Source organism: Cygnus olor, chromosome 4, assembly GCF_009769625.2.
Source record: "Cygnus olor isolate bCygOlo1 chromosome 4, bCygOlo1.pri.v2, whole genome shotgun sequence".
In the NCBI taxonomy this organism is placed as follows: Eukaryota; Metazoa; Chordata; class Aves; order Anseriformes; family Anatidae; genus Cygnus; species Cygnus olor.
In genome coordinates this window covers 1,153,337-1,167,230 of record NC_049172.1, presented here as the reverse complement: position 1 = coordinate 1,167,230, position 13,894 = coordinate 1,153,337, and the positions used below count along the sequence as shown (strand labels likewise).

The following is a 13,894-nucleotide window of genomic DNA, read 5'->3' as shown; positions in this document are numbered from 1 at the left end:
GCTATTATTTAAAGAGCTTTGGGTTTCTTTGTTGTTGCTTTTTTGGCAGGGGCAGGAGAATTGTGTTTGTTTATACTGTGAATATGTCTGTCTTGAATTTTATGGGTCTCAAATTTCCAGGCGTTGACTTTCAAAAGGCACACACCATCAAATTAACATTTTTTAATCTGTATTCAATTGACTTTGTCCCTGTTCAGTACGAATTAGCAAAACAGCTACCATTTCCAAATTGTAGAGTGGTGCAAATCTGTTTTCATTTCTAGTTTCTAACTGATCTATTTCCTTCTTTAAGGATTGCAGCAGTGTATCTATTCCTTATGTGAGCGCGCAAGTTATTCATTTCACCTCTTTGCTCAGAACCTCCAATTTTTCTGAAATATTGACAGTAAAATACTTCTGTAATAAACTTCAGACTTTAACATGAATGAATGCATCAGCATTTGTCTTATTGTCACATGGAGGGATAGGCTAACTTGAGAAAATAGGATGGAAGTCATGGAGAAGTGTTCTGCAGGTAGCAGAAGTGCTGAATGTAGAAGGCATTTCTGAAAGTTAGATTGCTTTATGTAGTTGTGAGCATTATTTCACTTTCTTCTATGCTTCCAAAACCTTTTTTTTATTCCAAGAAAACTAATTAAAAAAAAAAAATACCAACGTGAAAATAGCAAAAAAAAAAAAAAAAATTGATTCCATACCAGAAATAACATATCATAGAAACCAATGTTTTTATCTAAGAATATGAAATACCTGTTAGGCAATTTTACTTAAAAATTATTAAGAAAAGGACATGGAGAACTATTCCTGTTTCTTGAGAGCTACTTAGAATCCAAAAACAAATCTATTCTATACATATATAGAACAGTTATATAATATGAAGCAATCAGTACATGAATTAGAATAGAGTTTGAAAACACAGAACAATTGTAATACTTTTAGACAAATTCTACAATGAAAGAGCTTGTCAAGGAAATGTTTACTGGGTACAATTTATTTTATATAACTGTGTTGTGCTAATGAGCACCTACCCACAGTACTGATATGTTGGTAATGATTCCAGATGTCATGAATTTTCCTCCAGAAAAGTTATTCCAGCACTTATCTTCCAAAACTTTATTTCATTTCAAGACACCAGTGAAGGAGGGTTGGAAGAATCTTGGTGTGAGAAGTTACCCTTCCTGAAAACCATTTCTAATGAAAAACCTTCCTTATTCAGGGGAATGAAAATTCCAGAAAAGGTGTTTGGAACAAGATGCCAAGTAAAATTGATGCTAAGCATTTCAAGGAGTCATTCACAACTCACAGTAGAAATAGTACACAATCTTGTGTACTTTGTTCTTGTTCCAGACCTGTTGTGGTAGAAGTGGTTCAGGGACAGTTTTTGCTTATGGTAATGAGAGCTGCTGTGTTCTGTCAAGTGTTCTTTTTTCCCCACTGGCTGCAAAATGGGATAACATTTAGAAAGCACTTACTCACTGAAGTGTTGCTTCATTCTCAAAAGTGATCTTACATTGCATTGACTTCAGAAGAGAAGTGGACTACTAAGAGTCAAAAATGCTTGAACACTTTTGCAAATTTCAAACAAGACACCTGCTAGTTTTATGTATACTCACTCTCAGTAATTTAAAAACTAAAGACTCAAAATGCCACAGTCTGACTGGAGTCCTGCCTGTCACTGTGCTGCTTCAGGTCTGCTTGGCAGTATAGGTTATTATCAAATGTGACTAAATGGAAAAAAACGTAGCATTAGGTGGAAACTTTACACACAGTTCTAAGATTACTTGCACCATATGCAGCAATACCAGCACACAGAGACGATAGGCCATATTACTAAATAAAAAAAAATAATAAAAAAAAAAGACTCCTTCCAGTCATGTCAACTTCAAAAAGTAAATGTGGCAAAGGGAGAACATCTTCTGAAGATGTATGGTTAATGTATGGTTATGTTCTGTGGTTTGGACTAGAGAGAAAAGCGGTGTGTATAGGGTGGGGGGTGTCAGGGTTTTCTGTCCTACTCACCTTCACTGACCCCTCCGCAGCAGTGGAGGCCAGGCTAAAGCTTGCCTAATTAAAAATGGAATTAGGATTTTTAACTACTTTTTCTATGTCATGGGTGACATAGTTTGACTTCTTTGGTTGGAAACTGTAGGTTACTGATCAGGAACAAGGACAGCTCAATCACAGCAGATACCAGAATAAAATTTAAATAAAATATTTCTCAGACCAACTAGGATAATAGCAAATACTATGTGCTTGTTATAGCAGCATAGTCAATCAACACAGCAGCCAGTCTTTATTTTCATTGTAGACAACAGTCTTCATTGTTAGTCTAATTCTAATAATTTGTATTCTACACAGAGTCGGGAATGTAAATGGCTTTAAATTTAAGCAGCATTCAATAGCCAATCCTGGTTGTTCTACCCAGCCCTGGCCTTTTGAACTGAGCAGTTTCACAGGGGAAATCTAGCTGAGGTATTAGATACCCTTTCACAGATAAAGTTTATTCTTTAATTAAACAATATCCCTAAAAGCACGAATCACATTCTCAGTGCAGGGAGACTGCTGTAGACACATCAGAAAATAAACTGGGTCACTCCCATCTCCCTAGCAGCATGTCTAGCTGCCTTTATACATCTTCCACTCAATTTCCTTATAAGCCCTGAAAATGCATATTCAGTGCAGTAATTTATCCTCAATGCTTCAGTGCAGAACAGCCTTAATTTGCCAATTAACACTTCACCACCCTCCAGCAGGGCCATCAGTTTCTTCACGACTGTTAAAGCAGCAGTGGGATTGTTTGCTTACTTCGGAGCTTGGTGCTGCCAAGGGGGTTACCTACAGGTGAAAGTGATTTCCATTACAAAGTTCTCACTTCCAGAGCATGAGAGTTGAAATACCGTGGTATCAGCTCAAGTGGTGTTTCACAGTTGTTACAGTTATGCAGGCAGATGTTTCTCTCCTCTGATTTTTTTTTTTTTTTTTAAACAAGTGAAACAGAAAGGAGTAAGAAATGAATCTCTCAAGAGCAGATGTACTATAGCTCCTAAAGAAGCAGTGACCAGAACTGGAAGGAAGAACTTGAAAACTCATGATTATACTTAAATCTTTTGTCTTATAATCAGGCACTTAATGACTCTCCTGCACATTAAACATGTTATCAGTCAAGCTGGGTAGAGCTTAAAGTTTGAAGTGTTTCACATCCTGGCTGTAGAAAGCACAGTCTAGCATTTGGTCAGACTGTAGCTGCAGCTCCTCAGTGTTGTAACCCTCTCTGATTTACTGTGCTGGTGTACCTTCAAAATAGTAAAAATGCACGTAATAAAGGTCTATCAATGTGCACAACTCTTTAAAGTAATTCTGTGATAATTCTAAGCAATCTTTTGTTACCATATCAAATAGCTTACTTCAATAGTCAAACTTGGAGAACAAGGGGAAGGCAATAAATATGTTATGTCCCTTTCAGCTTTTAAGGTGATAATTTGCTCCAAATCATGCTTTGGATGTTGTATTTCAATCAGTTTGGTTTCATAGAATTTGTCTGTAAGACAGCAGGGCTGAAGTGTGATTCTTAGTAATAATATCTCTTTAAAATGAATCCATTTTCAATTTTCCCTTGATGCTTTTTTATTTTAAGGTAGGAAATCTATTAACTTGTTATCCAATAAGTCCTGCCAAACAATGTGCATTGAATTTTTATTATAAAGAAGAGCTATAATGTTCATAATTCTAAGTTTTATTGAGGGTAGACTTAATTCTTCTTTTGAGTTTTCTGATACCTGCTTTTGTTTTCCAGCAGAATGTGGGAAATGTTAGCTGTGAAGTCCTGATCAACTAATTGCTTTGGTCTTGCTAATTGCACTCAGCCTGATCTACAAATGGAAGAGTCATTGGACTGTTTTCAATGTTTCCTCTGGACAGGTATGAAATTAACATTGGTTCCAAGTTCTTTGTTAGCCTTTAAGCTCTGGCACTAGAAACAGGGTTCATGTTTTTGGATATTGTAAAGCTAAAGTGATAGAAAAGGGGTTTTTGTGAAACTGTTGGGGATCAATTTCTAACAGTTCTTTGATGTTATGTAGTAGCTCAACCTGGAACAGAAATAAATTGCTAAAGCAGAGGCTTGATCAAAGTTAGAGGGATAGCTTAGGTTTACAAAGAAACCTGATGATATTTTTAAGTTAATATTATAAAATCTCATCTACAGCTCAAGAATCCATTTAAAGTCAACACAAATTTTGTTATTGACTGATTTGAATCAGGCACATACAGAAAATGCTGCAGGCTGGTGTGAGAAACACTCTGTAGCCAATAACTTAGGCTCAGGCAAGGATCTCAGTGAAGTAGTAATTTATTCGCAATTGCAATGGCAGGTGCCCCACAAGCAGGAGAGCGCACCTACTGGTTCCAAAACACAGTTTATATACTTTTTGATGGCAGGACCCTCCCCTGTTTCCCCACTGAGTGGGTAATCCAGGTTCACAATCTATCTGATGCTCCACAGACAATGCATGGCCTTCAGTTGCAGGCCTGTAAAATTTCAAATTTCTTTTGACTTTTTTTTTTTACTGTTTGAAGTGGTAATGTTTCTTCACTTATCTGACTTGACTTAACACCATGATTTTCACCTGATTGCTCTAAGGAGTCTGGTTGTCTGCATTTTACAAGGTCGCCTGCTAAGTTTTCTTATCACTGCAAGCATATCTCAATACCCCATTCCTTGCCTTTAAACAATTTAACTCTGCAAAAACAACATTTTTATTCCCACAATTCCCTCCTTTTCTTTTTTTATAAATTGTTGATTTTTGCAAAACCTTTCTCTAAGGTGTAATTTGGCAGATATCTTCCTCTTCTTCACTTTCTTTGCTTTCCATCTCCTCTAATATCATCACCTTATCTGAGTAAGGTGGTGGCTTCATGGTGATTTGTTTCAATAGTGCAGTTTCAATTAACCACTGTACTAGTCCTCTTACACAGGGGATAATGGAACAACCAACGGCTGTCAAAACTCCTGCTACTACAATCAAGGATGTAAATATGCCTAATTTTTCTGCCATTTCGCTGGCAAGGGTGGTAAACCCTTGCAATGCTCTAGTTACTATGCCATCCGGGGCAGTATTGTTGGGTATAAAAGTGCAACAATGGTTGCTCAGTATCACACACACACCTCCTTTCTCCGCAAGCATCATATCTAATGCTATTCTGTTTTCCTAAGCCATTTTGCTGGTGGCATCTCGTTGTTCAGCAATTCCTCTTACCGCATCCCTTGTATAATTTATGAATCTCTGCTGATTATAATAAATATAATTAATCCAATCCACATTCTTATTGATTGTTACCCACCAGAACAGTGACTCAAACCCTGCAGCAATTTGATTCCTGGCTTTATGCTCATTGGGAACTCCTCTAGGCACCCAATAGAATCTATGTACGCTCTATCATCAAATGATACTCCTAAGCTTCTTTTACTTCTTCTGGGTATTTGTGATGTTTCTCTTTCAAATGCCAGGGTGAAGGGTATAGCTAATTGTACAAGTGCACAAGTGCCTCCCCAGTTAGACGGTAGGGTGGACCGTAAGATCTTCCCTCCACAGTACCACCAGAGATCTGCCCCGGGGATCTCAAGTCTTGAGCAGTTTCCCATCAAGTCCTTGGTAGCATTCAAGGTCCTCGTGCACAAGGCAAATTCTCCCAGATGACGGGTAGCACTCACACCCTGCCAAGAGAGGCAAGCTGTATGGTTACCTATAGCTGTAGAGAATACAGGGGGAACCCTGATATTGCTATCACGCAAGGAAGGGAACAGCAAAGAGAGAGAGACTTACAGGCCTCATTTCCCCAGGCAGTCTTTTCTTGGTACAATGCAATCATACATCGCATCCCCTGGGAATCCTTGGTCCACCTCAATGGGCAGGGCACTATCTGGGCAATCGGTCATCCCGAGGCACAAGCATAGCAATTGCTATGGTTGAGACTCTGGACAGTATAGTTGACCCATTCTACCCAGGCATTCACATCGCCATACCCTGTTTCAATCTCAAATGTTTGAACCGCCGCATTTCAAAGAGGGCCTCCTGTTTTCTCTCCTGTTTTCTCCTTGAGTTTCTCCCTTTCTCTGATGGAAATAGAGGATCGTTTCCATACAGCTATTCTCAATCTGGCTGTTGGGTCTCTCCCAGTTATTTGTTCTCTCTGCTCAATTGTCGTTGGGCATTTAAATCTCCACAAGCTAACACCTCACAAGCATCAAACATGACAGATTGTGGTACACAACCCTCTGTCACATTCACCCATATTTTTACGGGGTATCCCGTCTTACTATTATCTGGTCATGCCTTTTCCAAGTTGCCAATTGACCAAGGCTTTCTCTGAGGCCTACAATCACTAAAAACAAAATTAATAATTGATTTTTCCCTGTCATTATTTTTAAACCTTAGGTTTCCAAATAATTATCAATACAAAGAATAAGATGTACACTACTACTATAACAAACCCCCCTTGGGAGCACTTCAATTCACTATAGGTCTGTCCTTTCTCTCAATCACAAGTCACACTCATTAGCTACCTGTGAAAATAAAAGGTTAGTTTATAATTGTAAGCTTTTATCCAGCTCAGAGTCCAGTATGAGATTTTTTTCTCTTTGATTTCAGCTTCCAACAAGTCTTCTGTAGGAACAGCTTCCCAGGTACTAGGGTCGACGGATGCCTTCACTCGAGTATAGTGAGTCCAACCTTTTTCCGCAGTTCCTATGGCTGTTTCAGTGGTTAGTAGTACTTGGAAGTGTCCTTCCCATTCAGGCCAGAGTTGATCTTTTCCAGGTCTGAATCAGGACCCAATTTCCCACGGGTCCTGAGAGATGACAAAGAAGAGGACAACCCCAGAATACAGTTCTTAAGAAAACTCTCCTGTTTCGAATTGTGGTATCTCATCCCTTCTGCCCAGATAGGGTAATCCGAACAGCATCTCATACAGTGAAATTCCTATATCGTTTCTTGGTGCTGTTTGAACCTGTAGGAGTGCTAAAGGTAAGCATTTTACCCAAGGAAGTTGGGTTTCTAACACTAATTTAGTTAATTGCTTCTTTAATGTCTGATTCATTCGCTTTACCTTCCCAGAAGAGGAGGGGTGCCAAGGGGTATAAAAATCCCACTCAATCTCTAAGGCCTGCATTAACCCTTGCAGTACTTGTGAAGTGAAATGACTTCCTTGATCTGAATCAATGTTTTCAGCTATCCCATATCTAGGGACTATTTGCTCCAGTGATACCTTAGTCACCGTGTTTGCAGTGGCAGATACGGAGGGGAAAGCTTACACCCATCCAGTCACATGGTCAATTAGGACAAACAAGTACTTAAGTCTCCCTGCTTTAGGTAACTCAGTAAAGTCTACCTGTACACTTTGGAAAGGTCGAATCCCTGGCTCCTGTCCCCCTCTAGTTGAGTTATGGATGACCTTTTCATTTGCCTTTTGACATATGGTACATCCTCTGCATATTTGCTTCACTAAAGTGTATATTCCTACACAGACATACTTTCTTAGCACAACATGAAACATTGCTTGCACCTCCCAATGACTCTCTTGGTGTAAAACATCATATTTGCCTCATTGGTGCTTTATTCAGCATTTCTCTCCCATCAGGGAGTATCCATTTTCCCTCAGACTTCGTGGCTCCTGATTCCTTAAAAAAATCTTTCTCTTAAAACTTTTTAGTTCTTTCTTAGTTTTCAACAATTCCCTGAATCCTCTCTGGATTTATTCCCCGTTTTCCCTCAGACATTAGATGCCTTAAATACCTGACTTCTCTTTCTACATATTGTAATTTATTTTTCAATACTCCCAAGCCCTGCTTTCCCAGAAAGTTGAACAGCTTTTTAGTAGCTTCCTTCACAACTGTTTTCTCCTGTCCTGACAATAAAAGATCATCCACATATTTGTAACAGTAATTCCTCCTTTGGAGGTTATAATTGCTCCAAAATCTGTTCTAGAACTTTGCCCAAATAAATCAGTGGCCCTGTAAACCCCTGAGGTAAAACTGTCCATATGTATTGTTGCTTCCACCCCCATTTCAGGGTCTTTCCAGTCAGAGGTGAATATACCTTTGCTCTCAGGGCTTGAGAGCACTCCATTAATAACACTGTTATTCCAGTCTGACAATTTACTATTTGAATGCCCAATTTCATCATCAAATCCCTTCCCAACAAGTTAGTCCCTGCCTTGGGTACATACAATAATTGCCCAGAGATCATTTTATCCCCTAGTCTCAGCTTGGTATCCCCCAAAGGTGGCACTGTTATCCCAGTCCCTTCTACCCCCCATCACTTTTAGGGTTTCATTAGTTAATTTAATCCCTGATACTTTACAGGCCAGTAATGACCTAGCTGCCCCAGTGTATTGGGTTTGATGGCAAGGTTCTGGGGGGGCTGCAGTGGCAGCCCCCACGAGGAGAATCCAGAAACCGCACCGTGGCAGATAAGGGACAATTTCATCCGGCCCCAAAGGGGCCCACCGCTGCCCAGAGACAAGCCATGAGCAACACAGTCCGTGCCTCTGTGAGAGCACATCCACGAAAACAAACAAACGAACAAACAAGAAGCTGCTGCTCAACAGCAGCTGGGAGAGCGAGGAGAGAGAAACCTCCCCGCAGACACCAAAGTCAGCGCAGGAGGGGGAGGAGGCGCTCCAGGCGCCGGAGCTGAAGCCCCCTGCGGCCTGTGGAGAGGCCCCTGGTGGAGCAGGCTGCCCCCCCCGTCCCCCCCCTTCTCAATACTTGGGAAACTGACCAAACACTACAGCAAATATACCAAAACTTCTAGACTGTTACTTAGATAATGCCTACATCCTCTTTCCCTGCTCATTCAACTTTCCCAACTCATTCAAAAAACAGCTCTGTCAAACATTACATACCACACCTTTAACACCTTCAATAACCCTTTTTAACACTTCTTTTTATCTTTCTCCAGCCTGTACTTTCACCAAAGTCTCAGTCATTAGCCAACTTAATTCCATACCTTTCTCCCTCCAGGATGCTGAAAAAACATATCAGTATAACATATTTCATCCCATTTTCCTTCTCTCCTCCTTCTTCCGCTCTGGATATTCCTACCTGAAGTGGCCAGCCTGGCCACACTTAAAACATCCCATCAAAGCCTGTCCCTGCTAAGATTCAGGCCGCAACACGGGTAGCTTTCCTTGCCTGCCATTCCTTCATCTCTCTTCCTCTCTTTTCCATCCTGGCCCTGACTCCCCCCGAAGATTGTCTTCCTCTTTCTCCAACCCTCTGCCTGACTACCTGCTACACTGTCAATACCATTAGTTTCACTCTCTGCTTTTCCTTCTCATCTCCCCTCCTGACATACACCTCCAGGGCCTCCCGCAGGAGGGGCCCCCAGTGACTGTTCATTACATCCCCCCACTTCTGGAGCATTTGCTGTGTATCTTGCCAGGCTTTAATCACAAAATGAACTTTCAAGAGCCCTTGGGATACCGGGTCCTCAGGATTCATCCCCAAGTACTTTCTCATTCTGACCCCAAGTCTCTCATATGATTTCTGTGTTGCACACTATTATTATTCCAGCCAGGATCGGCAAGTGGTTATTTCTGCCCTGCCGGTATTACCCCTGGTCCTGGAGGATGAGCTCTTTCCCATTTTTGTATAGCAGCTCTCCTCCTGATCATTCCCATTTCTTTCCCTGTAAACAACATATTTATACACATAATTCCCTCCCCCCCCAAGAGTATAAGTTAGGTCCTAGGAACTGGTCTAATAGTTCAGCTAGCCTGTTGGGGTCCTCAATTAAAGACTTCATCTCCTTCAAACTCCTAACCTCTCTGCTGGTAAGGAGGGGGGGAAGTTCACTTAAGAGGATACACAGTGTTAGTACTGTTAGTATCAGGGAAGGCAAAATTCTCAGTACCTCTTCTACCTTGTTCCAATTCTTGCCAGAGCCTAGAGTACGCTCTTCTCTAGGGACAGTGTTAATTGCAGTCCCTGTCTCCCTTCCTGGAGCGACTGCTGCTGCCACCGGTGCAATATTAGGATTATAGGGAGCATAATTTGGCTCCTCCTCTGAAAAAAAAAAAAAGGAATTTTATTGTTTACACATAAATTTAAAGCCTGAATTTTCATCAGGCCCGTATTTTGGCCAAAATACTGCTGTTTCCTTAATTGGTTCTTTTGTCCAGACTAATACACAATATTTAACCTTTTTTTTTTTCTTTTATCATCTCCTCTAATTTTGAGATTATTTTTCCAATTTCTCATAATTCTTCAGGAAGAACTTTCAGTAGGCACTCCCCCAGGGATATTTCCCTGTCCCCTGGAACTCATATTTCCCATTTTTCCTAGCCCTTGTCAGTGTGCTGCTACAGAAATTTCCCTCCTGCAGGGTACCACACACTAACGTTCCGATTCTGGAAAATGGGGGTGTACTACCAAGCACTTCCCCGTGCAAGGGGTACCGCACTCCTATGAGTTTACCAGATTCCCTGGTGTACTTCCAAGCACTTCCCCGTGCAAGGATTACTGTATACCAAATTTCCCTGGTGTGCTGCCAAGCACTTCCCCGTGCAAGGACTACCGCACACCAAATTTCCCTGGTGTACTGCCAAGCACTTCCCTGTGCAAGGGCTTACCATACACCAAATTTCCTGAGACTCTTCCTTTCTCTCCCTTATCTCACGCTTCATCCGTCTCCGGCCATGCCCCTCGCGGAGCTACGGAACCGCGGATCAGGACTCCACACTCACTTCGTACAGAAGTACGTCTCAATCACACATCACACAGAGTCTCACCCGACCCCCAAGGCAATACTTAATATTTCTTACCTTGGTCTGCGCAGAGTTACCGGATCAATTCTTAAACCCGGAGTGCCTACCTTCTTCCCTTCCCCACTACTTCATGGATCCTGCCTCTTTAATCAGTCTCGGGCCCTCTGTCAGCTCTCCGCAGAACCGCCACCGTCGATGCACAGGACCGCTGAAATCAGCGGGGCATGCCTTCCTGCTGCTGTGGCGGTGGGGCTCCCCGGTAGGTGACTGGATCCCGGACGAGCCCCAAATTGTGAGAAACACTCTGTAGCCAATAACTTAGGCTCAGGCAAGGATCTCAGTGAAGTAGTAATTTATTCGCGATTGCAGTGGCGGGAGCCCCACAAGCAGGAGAGCGCACCTACTAGTTCCAAAACACAGTTTATATACTTTTTGATGACAGGACCCTCCCCTGTTTCCCCACTGGAGTGGGTAATCATTTGATGATAGAGTATACATAGATTCTATAGGGGTGCCTAGAGGAGTTCCTGATGAACATAAAGCCAGGAATCAAATTGCTGCAGTTTTTTTTTTTGTTTGAGTCACTGTTCTGGTGGGTAACAATTAATAAGAATGTGGATTGGATTAATTATATCTATTATAATCAGCAGAGATTCATAAACTATACAAGAGATGCAATAAGAGGAATCGCTGAACAACTAGATGCCACCAGCAAAATGGCTTGGGAAAACAGAATAGCATTAGATATGATTCTTGCGGAGAAAGGTGGTGTGTGCGTGATGCTGGGCAACCGTTGTTGTACTTTTATCCCTAACAATACTGCCCCGGATGGCACAGTAACTAGAGCATTGCAAGGGCTTACTACCCTTGCCAATGAATTGGCAGAAAACTCAGGAGCAGACACTTCCATCACAGGAGGGTTGGAATCTTGGTTTGGCAAATGGAAAGGGATGGTAGTGTCCATATTTACATCCTTGATTGTAGTAGCAGGAGTTTTGACAGCCATTGGTTGTTGCATTATCCCCTGTGTAAGGGGACTTGTCCAGCGGTTAATTGAAACTGCACTTTTGCAACAAATGACCATGGATCCACCACCCTACCCAGATAAGATGATGATATTAGAGGAAATGGAAAGCAAAGAAAGTGAAGAAGAGGAAGACATCTACCAAATTACACCTTAGAGAAAAGTTTTGCAAAAATCAACAAATTATAAAAAGAGAAAAGGAGGGAATTGTGGGAATAGAAATGTTGTTTTTGCAGTGTTAGATTGTTTAGAAGGAAGGAATGGGATATTGAGATATGCTTACAGTGATAAGAAAGCTCAGCAGGTGACCTCGTAAATGCAGACAACCAGACTCCTTAGAGCAATCAGGTGAAAATCACTATGTTAAGTCAAGCCAGATAAGGGGAGAAAACATTACCACCTCAAAAACAGGCCGGCAACTGAAGGCCAGGCATTGTCTGTGAAGCATCGGATAGATTGTGAACCTGGATTACCCACTCCAGTGGGGAAACAGGGGAGGGTCCTGTCATCAAAAAGTATATAAACTGTGTTTTGGAACTAGTAGGTGCGCTCTCCTGCTTGTGGGGCGCCTGCCATTGCAATCGCGAATAAATTACTACTTCACTGAGATCCTTGCCTGAGCCTAAGTTATTGGCTACAGAGTGTTTCTCACAGTAATAAATGAATAAATTGAATGTTGCTACCTAATATACCAGGTGGTCACATTTACTGAAGAGGAAGCTTTTTCCATTAAAATATTACGCATTAGTGATGTATTATGTAAATACGAGAAGCCACTTTATTACTTCTTGCACTGTGGATTTCTTCTTAATCTCTTCTATGATGGGTAAAAGACTGTAAACAGACAGAAAGACCTCTGCCAGTTCTGTTAGACTATGAGGTTGGATTAGAGCCAACTGCGAGTTTTTTGCAAAGCATAGTACTTTTTCATTGCAAGACAGCTACCTCAGACTTCAGCTGAAATAAATTTCTGAGACAAATGCAAATCTGCCATTGTCCTCTGTGTCTGAGTGTTCATGCATACAGATGTTTGATTTCCATATATCAAGTAGTTTTCAAAAATTAGTTTTGAAACTATTGCAAATGTGTGTACAGGAATTAGTTGGAACTTCTATGCAGTGGAATAAAAAATAATCTTTAAAAATGAGCAGCACTTCTGTATTACAATTTCTTCTCTCCAGTTTTGGGCCATGTGTAAACTTAAGTAGATAATGCTTTACTTTAGGCTACTAGAATGTTATTAAATGATACTGTGAGAAACTTGCTGATCATCAGCTATCTGTCATAAGAGACTACAGGTTTACTCTTTAATAATTGTTGGTATTCAGTGAGTTTGTAGTTTTTTTTAAAAAAACACTTATTCTTCATATGTGATTTTGAAATGAACGTTGCTTTTTTTTGCAGTGTTATAAAACATGTCATTTTTCTTTGTAGCAATTAATGCTGTTTCTTTATGCTTATGGTTTCAAGACCCTAATGTAAATGAACTATTACAATGAACTTCACCACTTACCATGAAGTTTCACAGTAGTGCAGCTCTTGATCTGCATTTGAAACTGTACTTTAAGGTCATTCACATGTGTGTTGTTTTTTTTTAACCCTGCTTTGCCACCATTACTATGGCTTCACTTGATGATTATGATTTCACCTAGTTGGAAGTCAAAAGAACATTTCACAAACAGGATAGCTTTATTTTATATGACAGTATTTTTCAGGCTTCTAAGTATAGCTAAAGTCTGAAACAAACCCCAGGCTTAGCAGTTTCAGCTATGCTGAGAGAAAATTCATTCTTCCTGGAAGATTTTTGTTTGTTTTTATTTTCATCTCTAAACCAGCTGCTGTATTCCTGCAACAGTGAGAAAGCTTAGTAATTCAAATGTACCTCTTCTATCAGTGGCACTGCTAGAAGAAAAATCATCCAAATGGGCAGGAACAGTGACGCATAAGCCACAAGCATGCTGCTGAGCACAAGAGAGTAGGAAGAATATGAATAAGCAATATTAAAACTCTTAGTGTCTTTCTGGCACCATCCATTACTTAATGTTTCTCTGATTTTCTGCTACTGTAAATGAGTATTCTGTAAAAAGTTTCTTCAGCATACAGAAATGG

The 13,894-nt window shown here is 40.7% G+C and overlaps 1 protein-coding gene across 1 annotated transcript in view; it reads left to right on the top strand.

The window, feature by feature from the left end:
• Window positions 1-3,794: 3,794 nt before the first annotated feature.
• Window positions 3,795-13,894, top strand: part of LOC121069469 (bifunctional heparan sulfate N-deacetylase/N-sulfotransferase 3) — a 357,491-nt gene continuing 347,391 nt past the window's right edge. The window contains exon 1 of the mRNA XM_040555702.1: window positions 3,795-3,915. The gene's annotated coding sequence lies outside the window, so the exon portion shown is untranslated. The remainder of the gene's footprint in view (window positions 3,916-13,894) is intronic.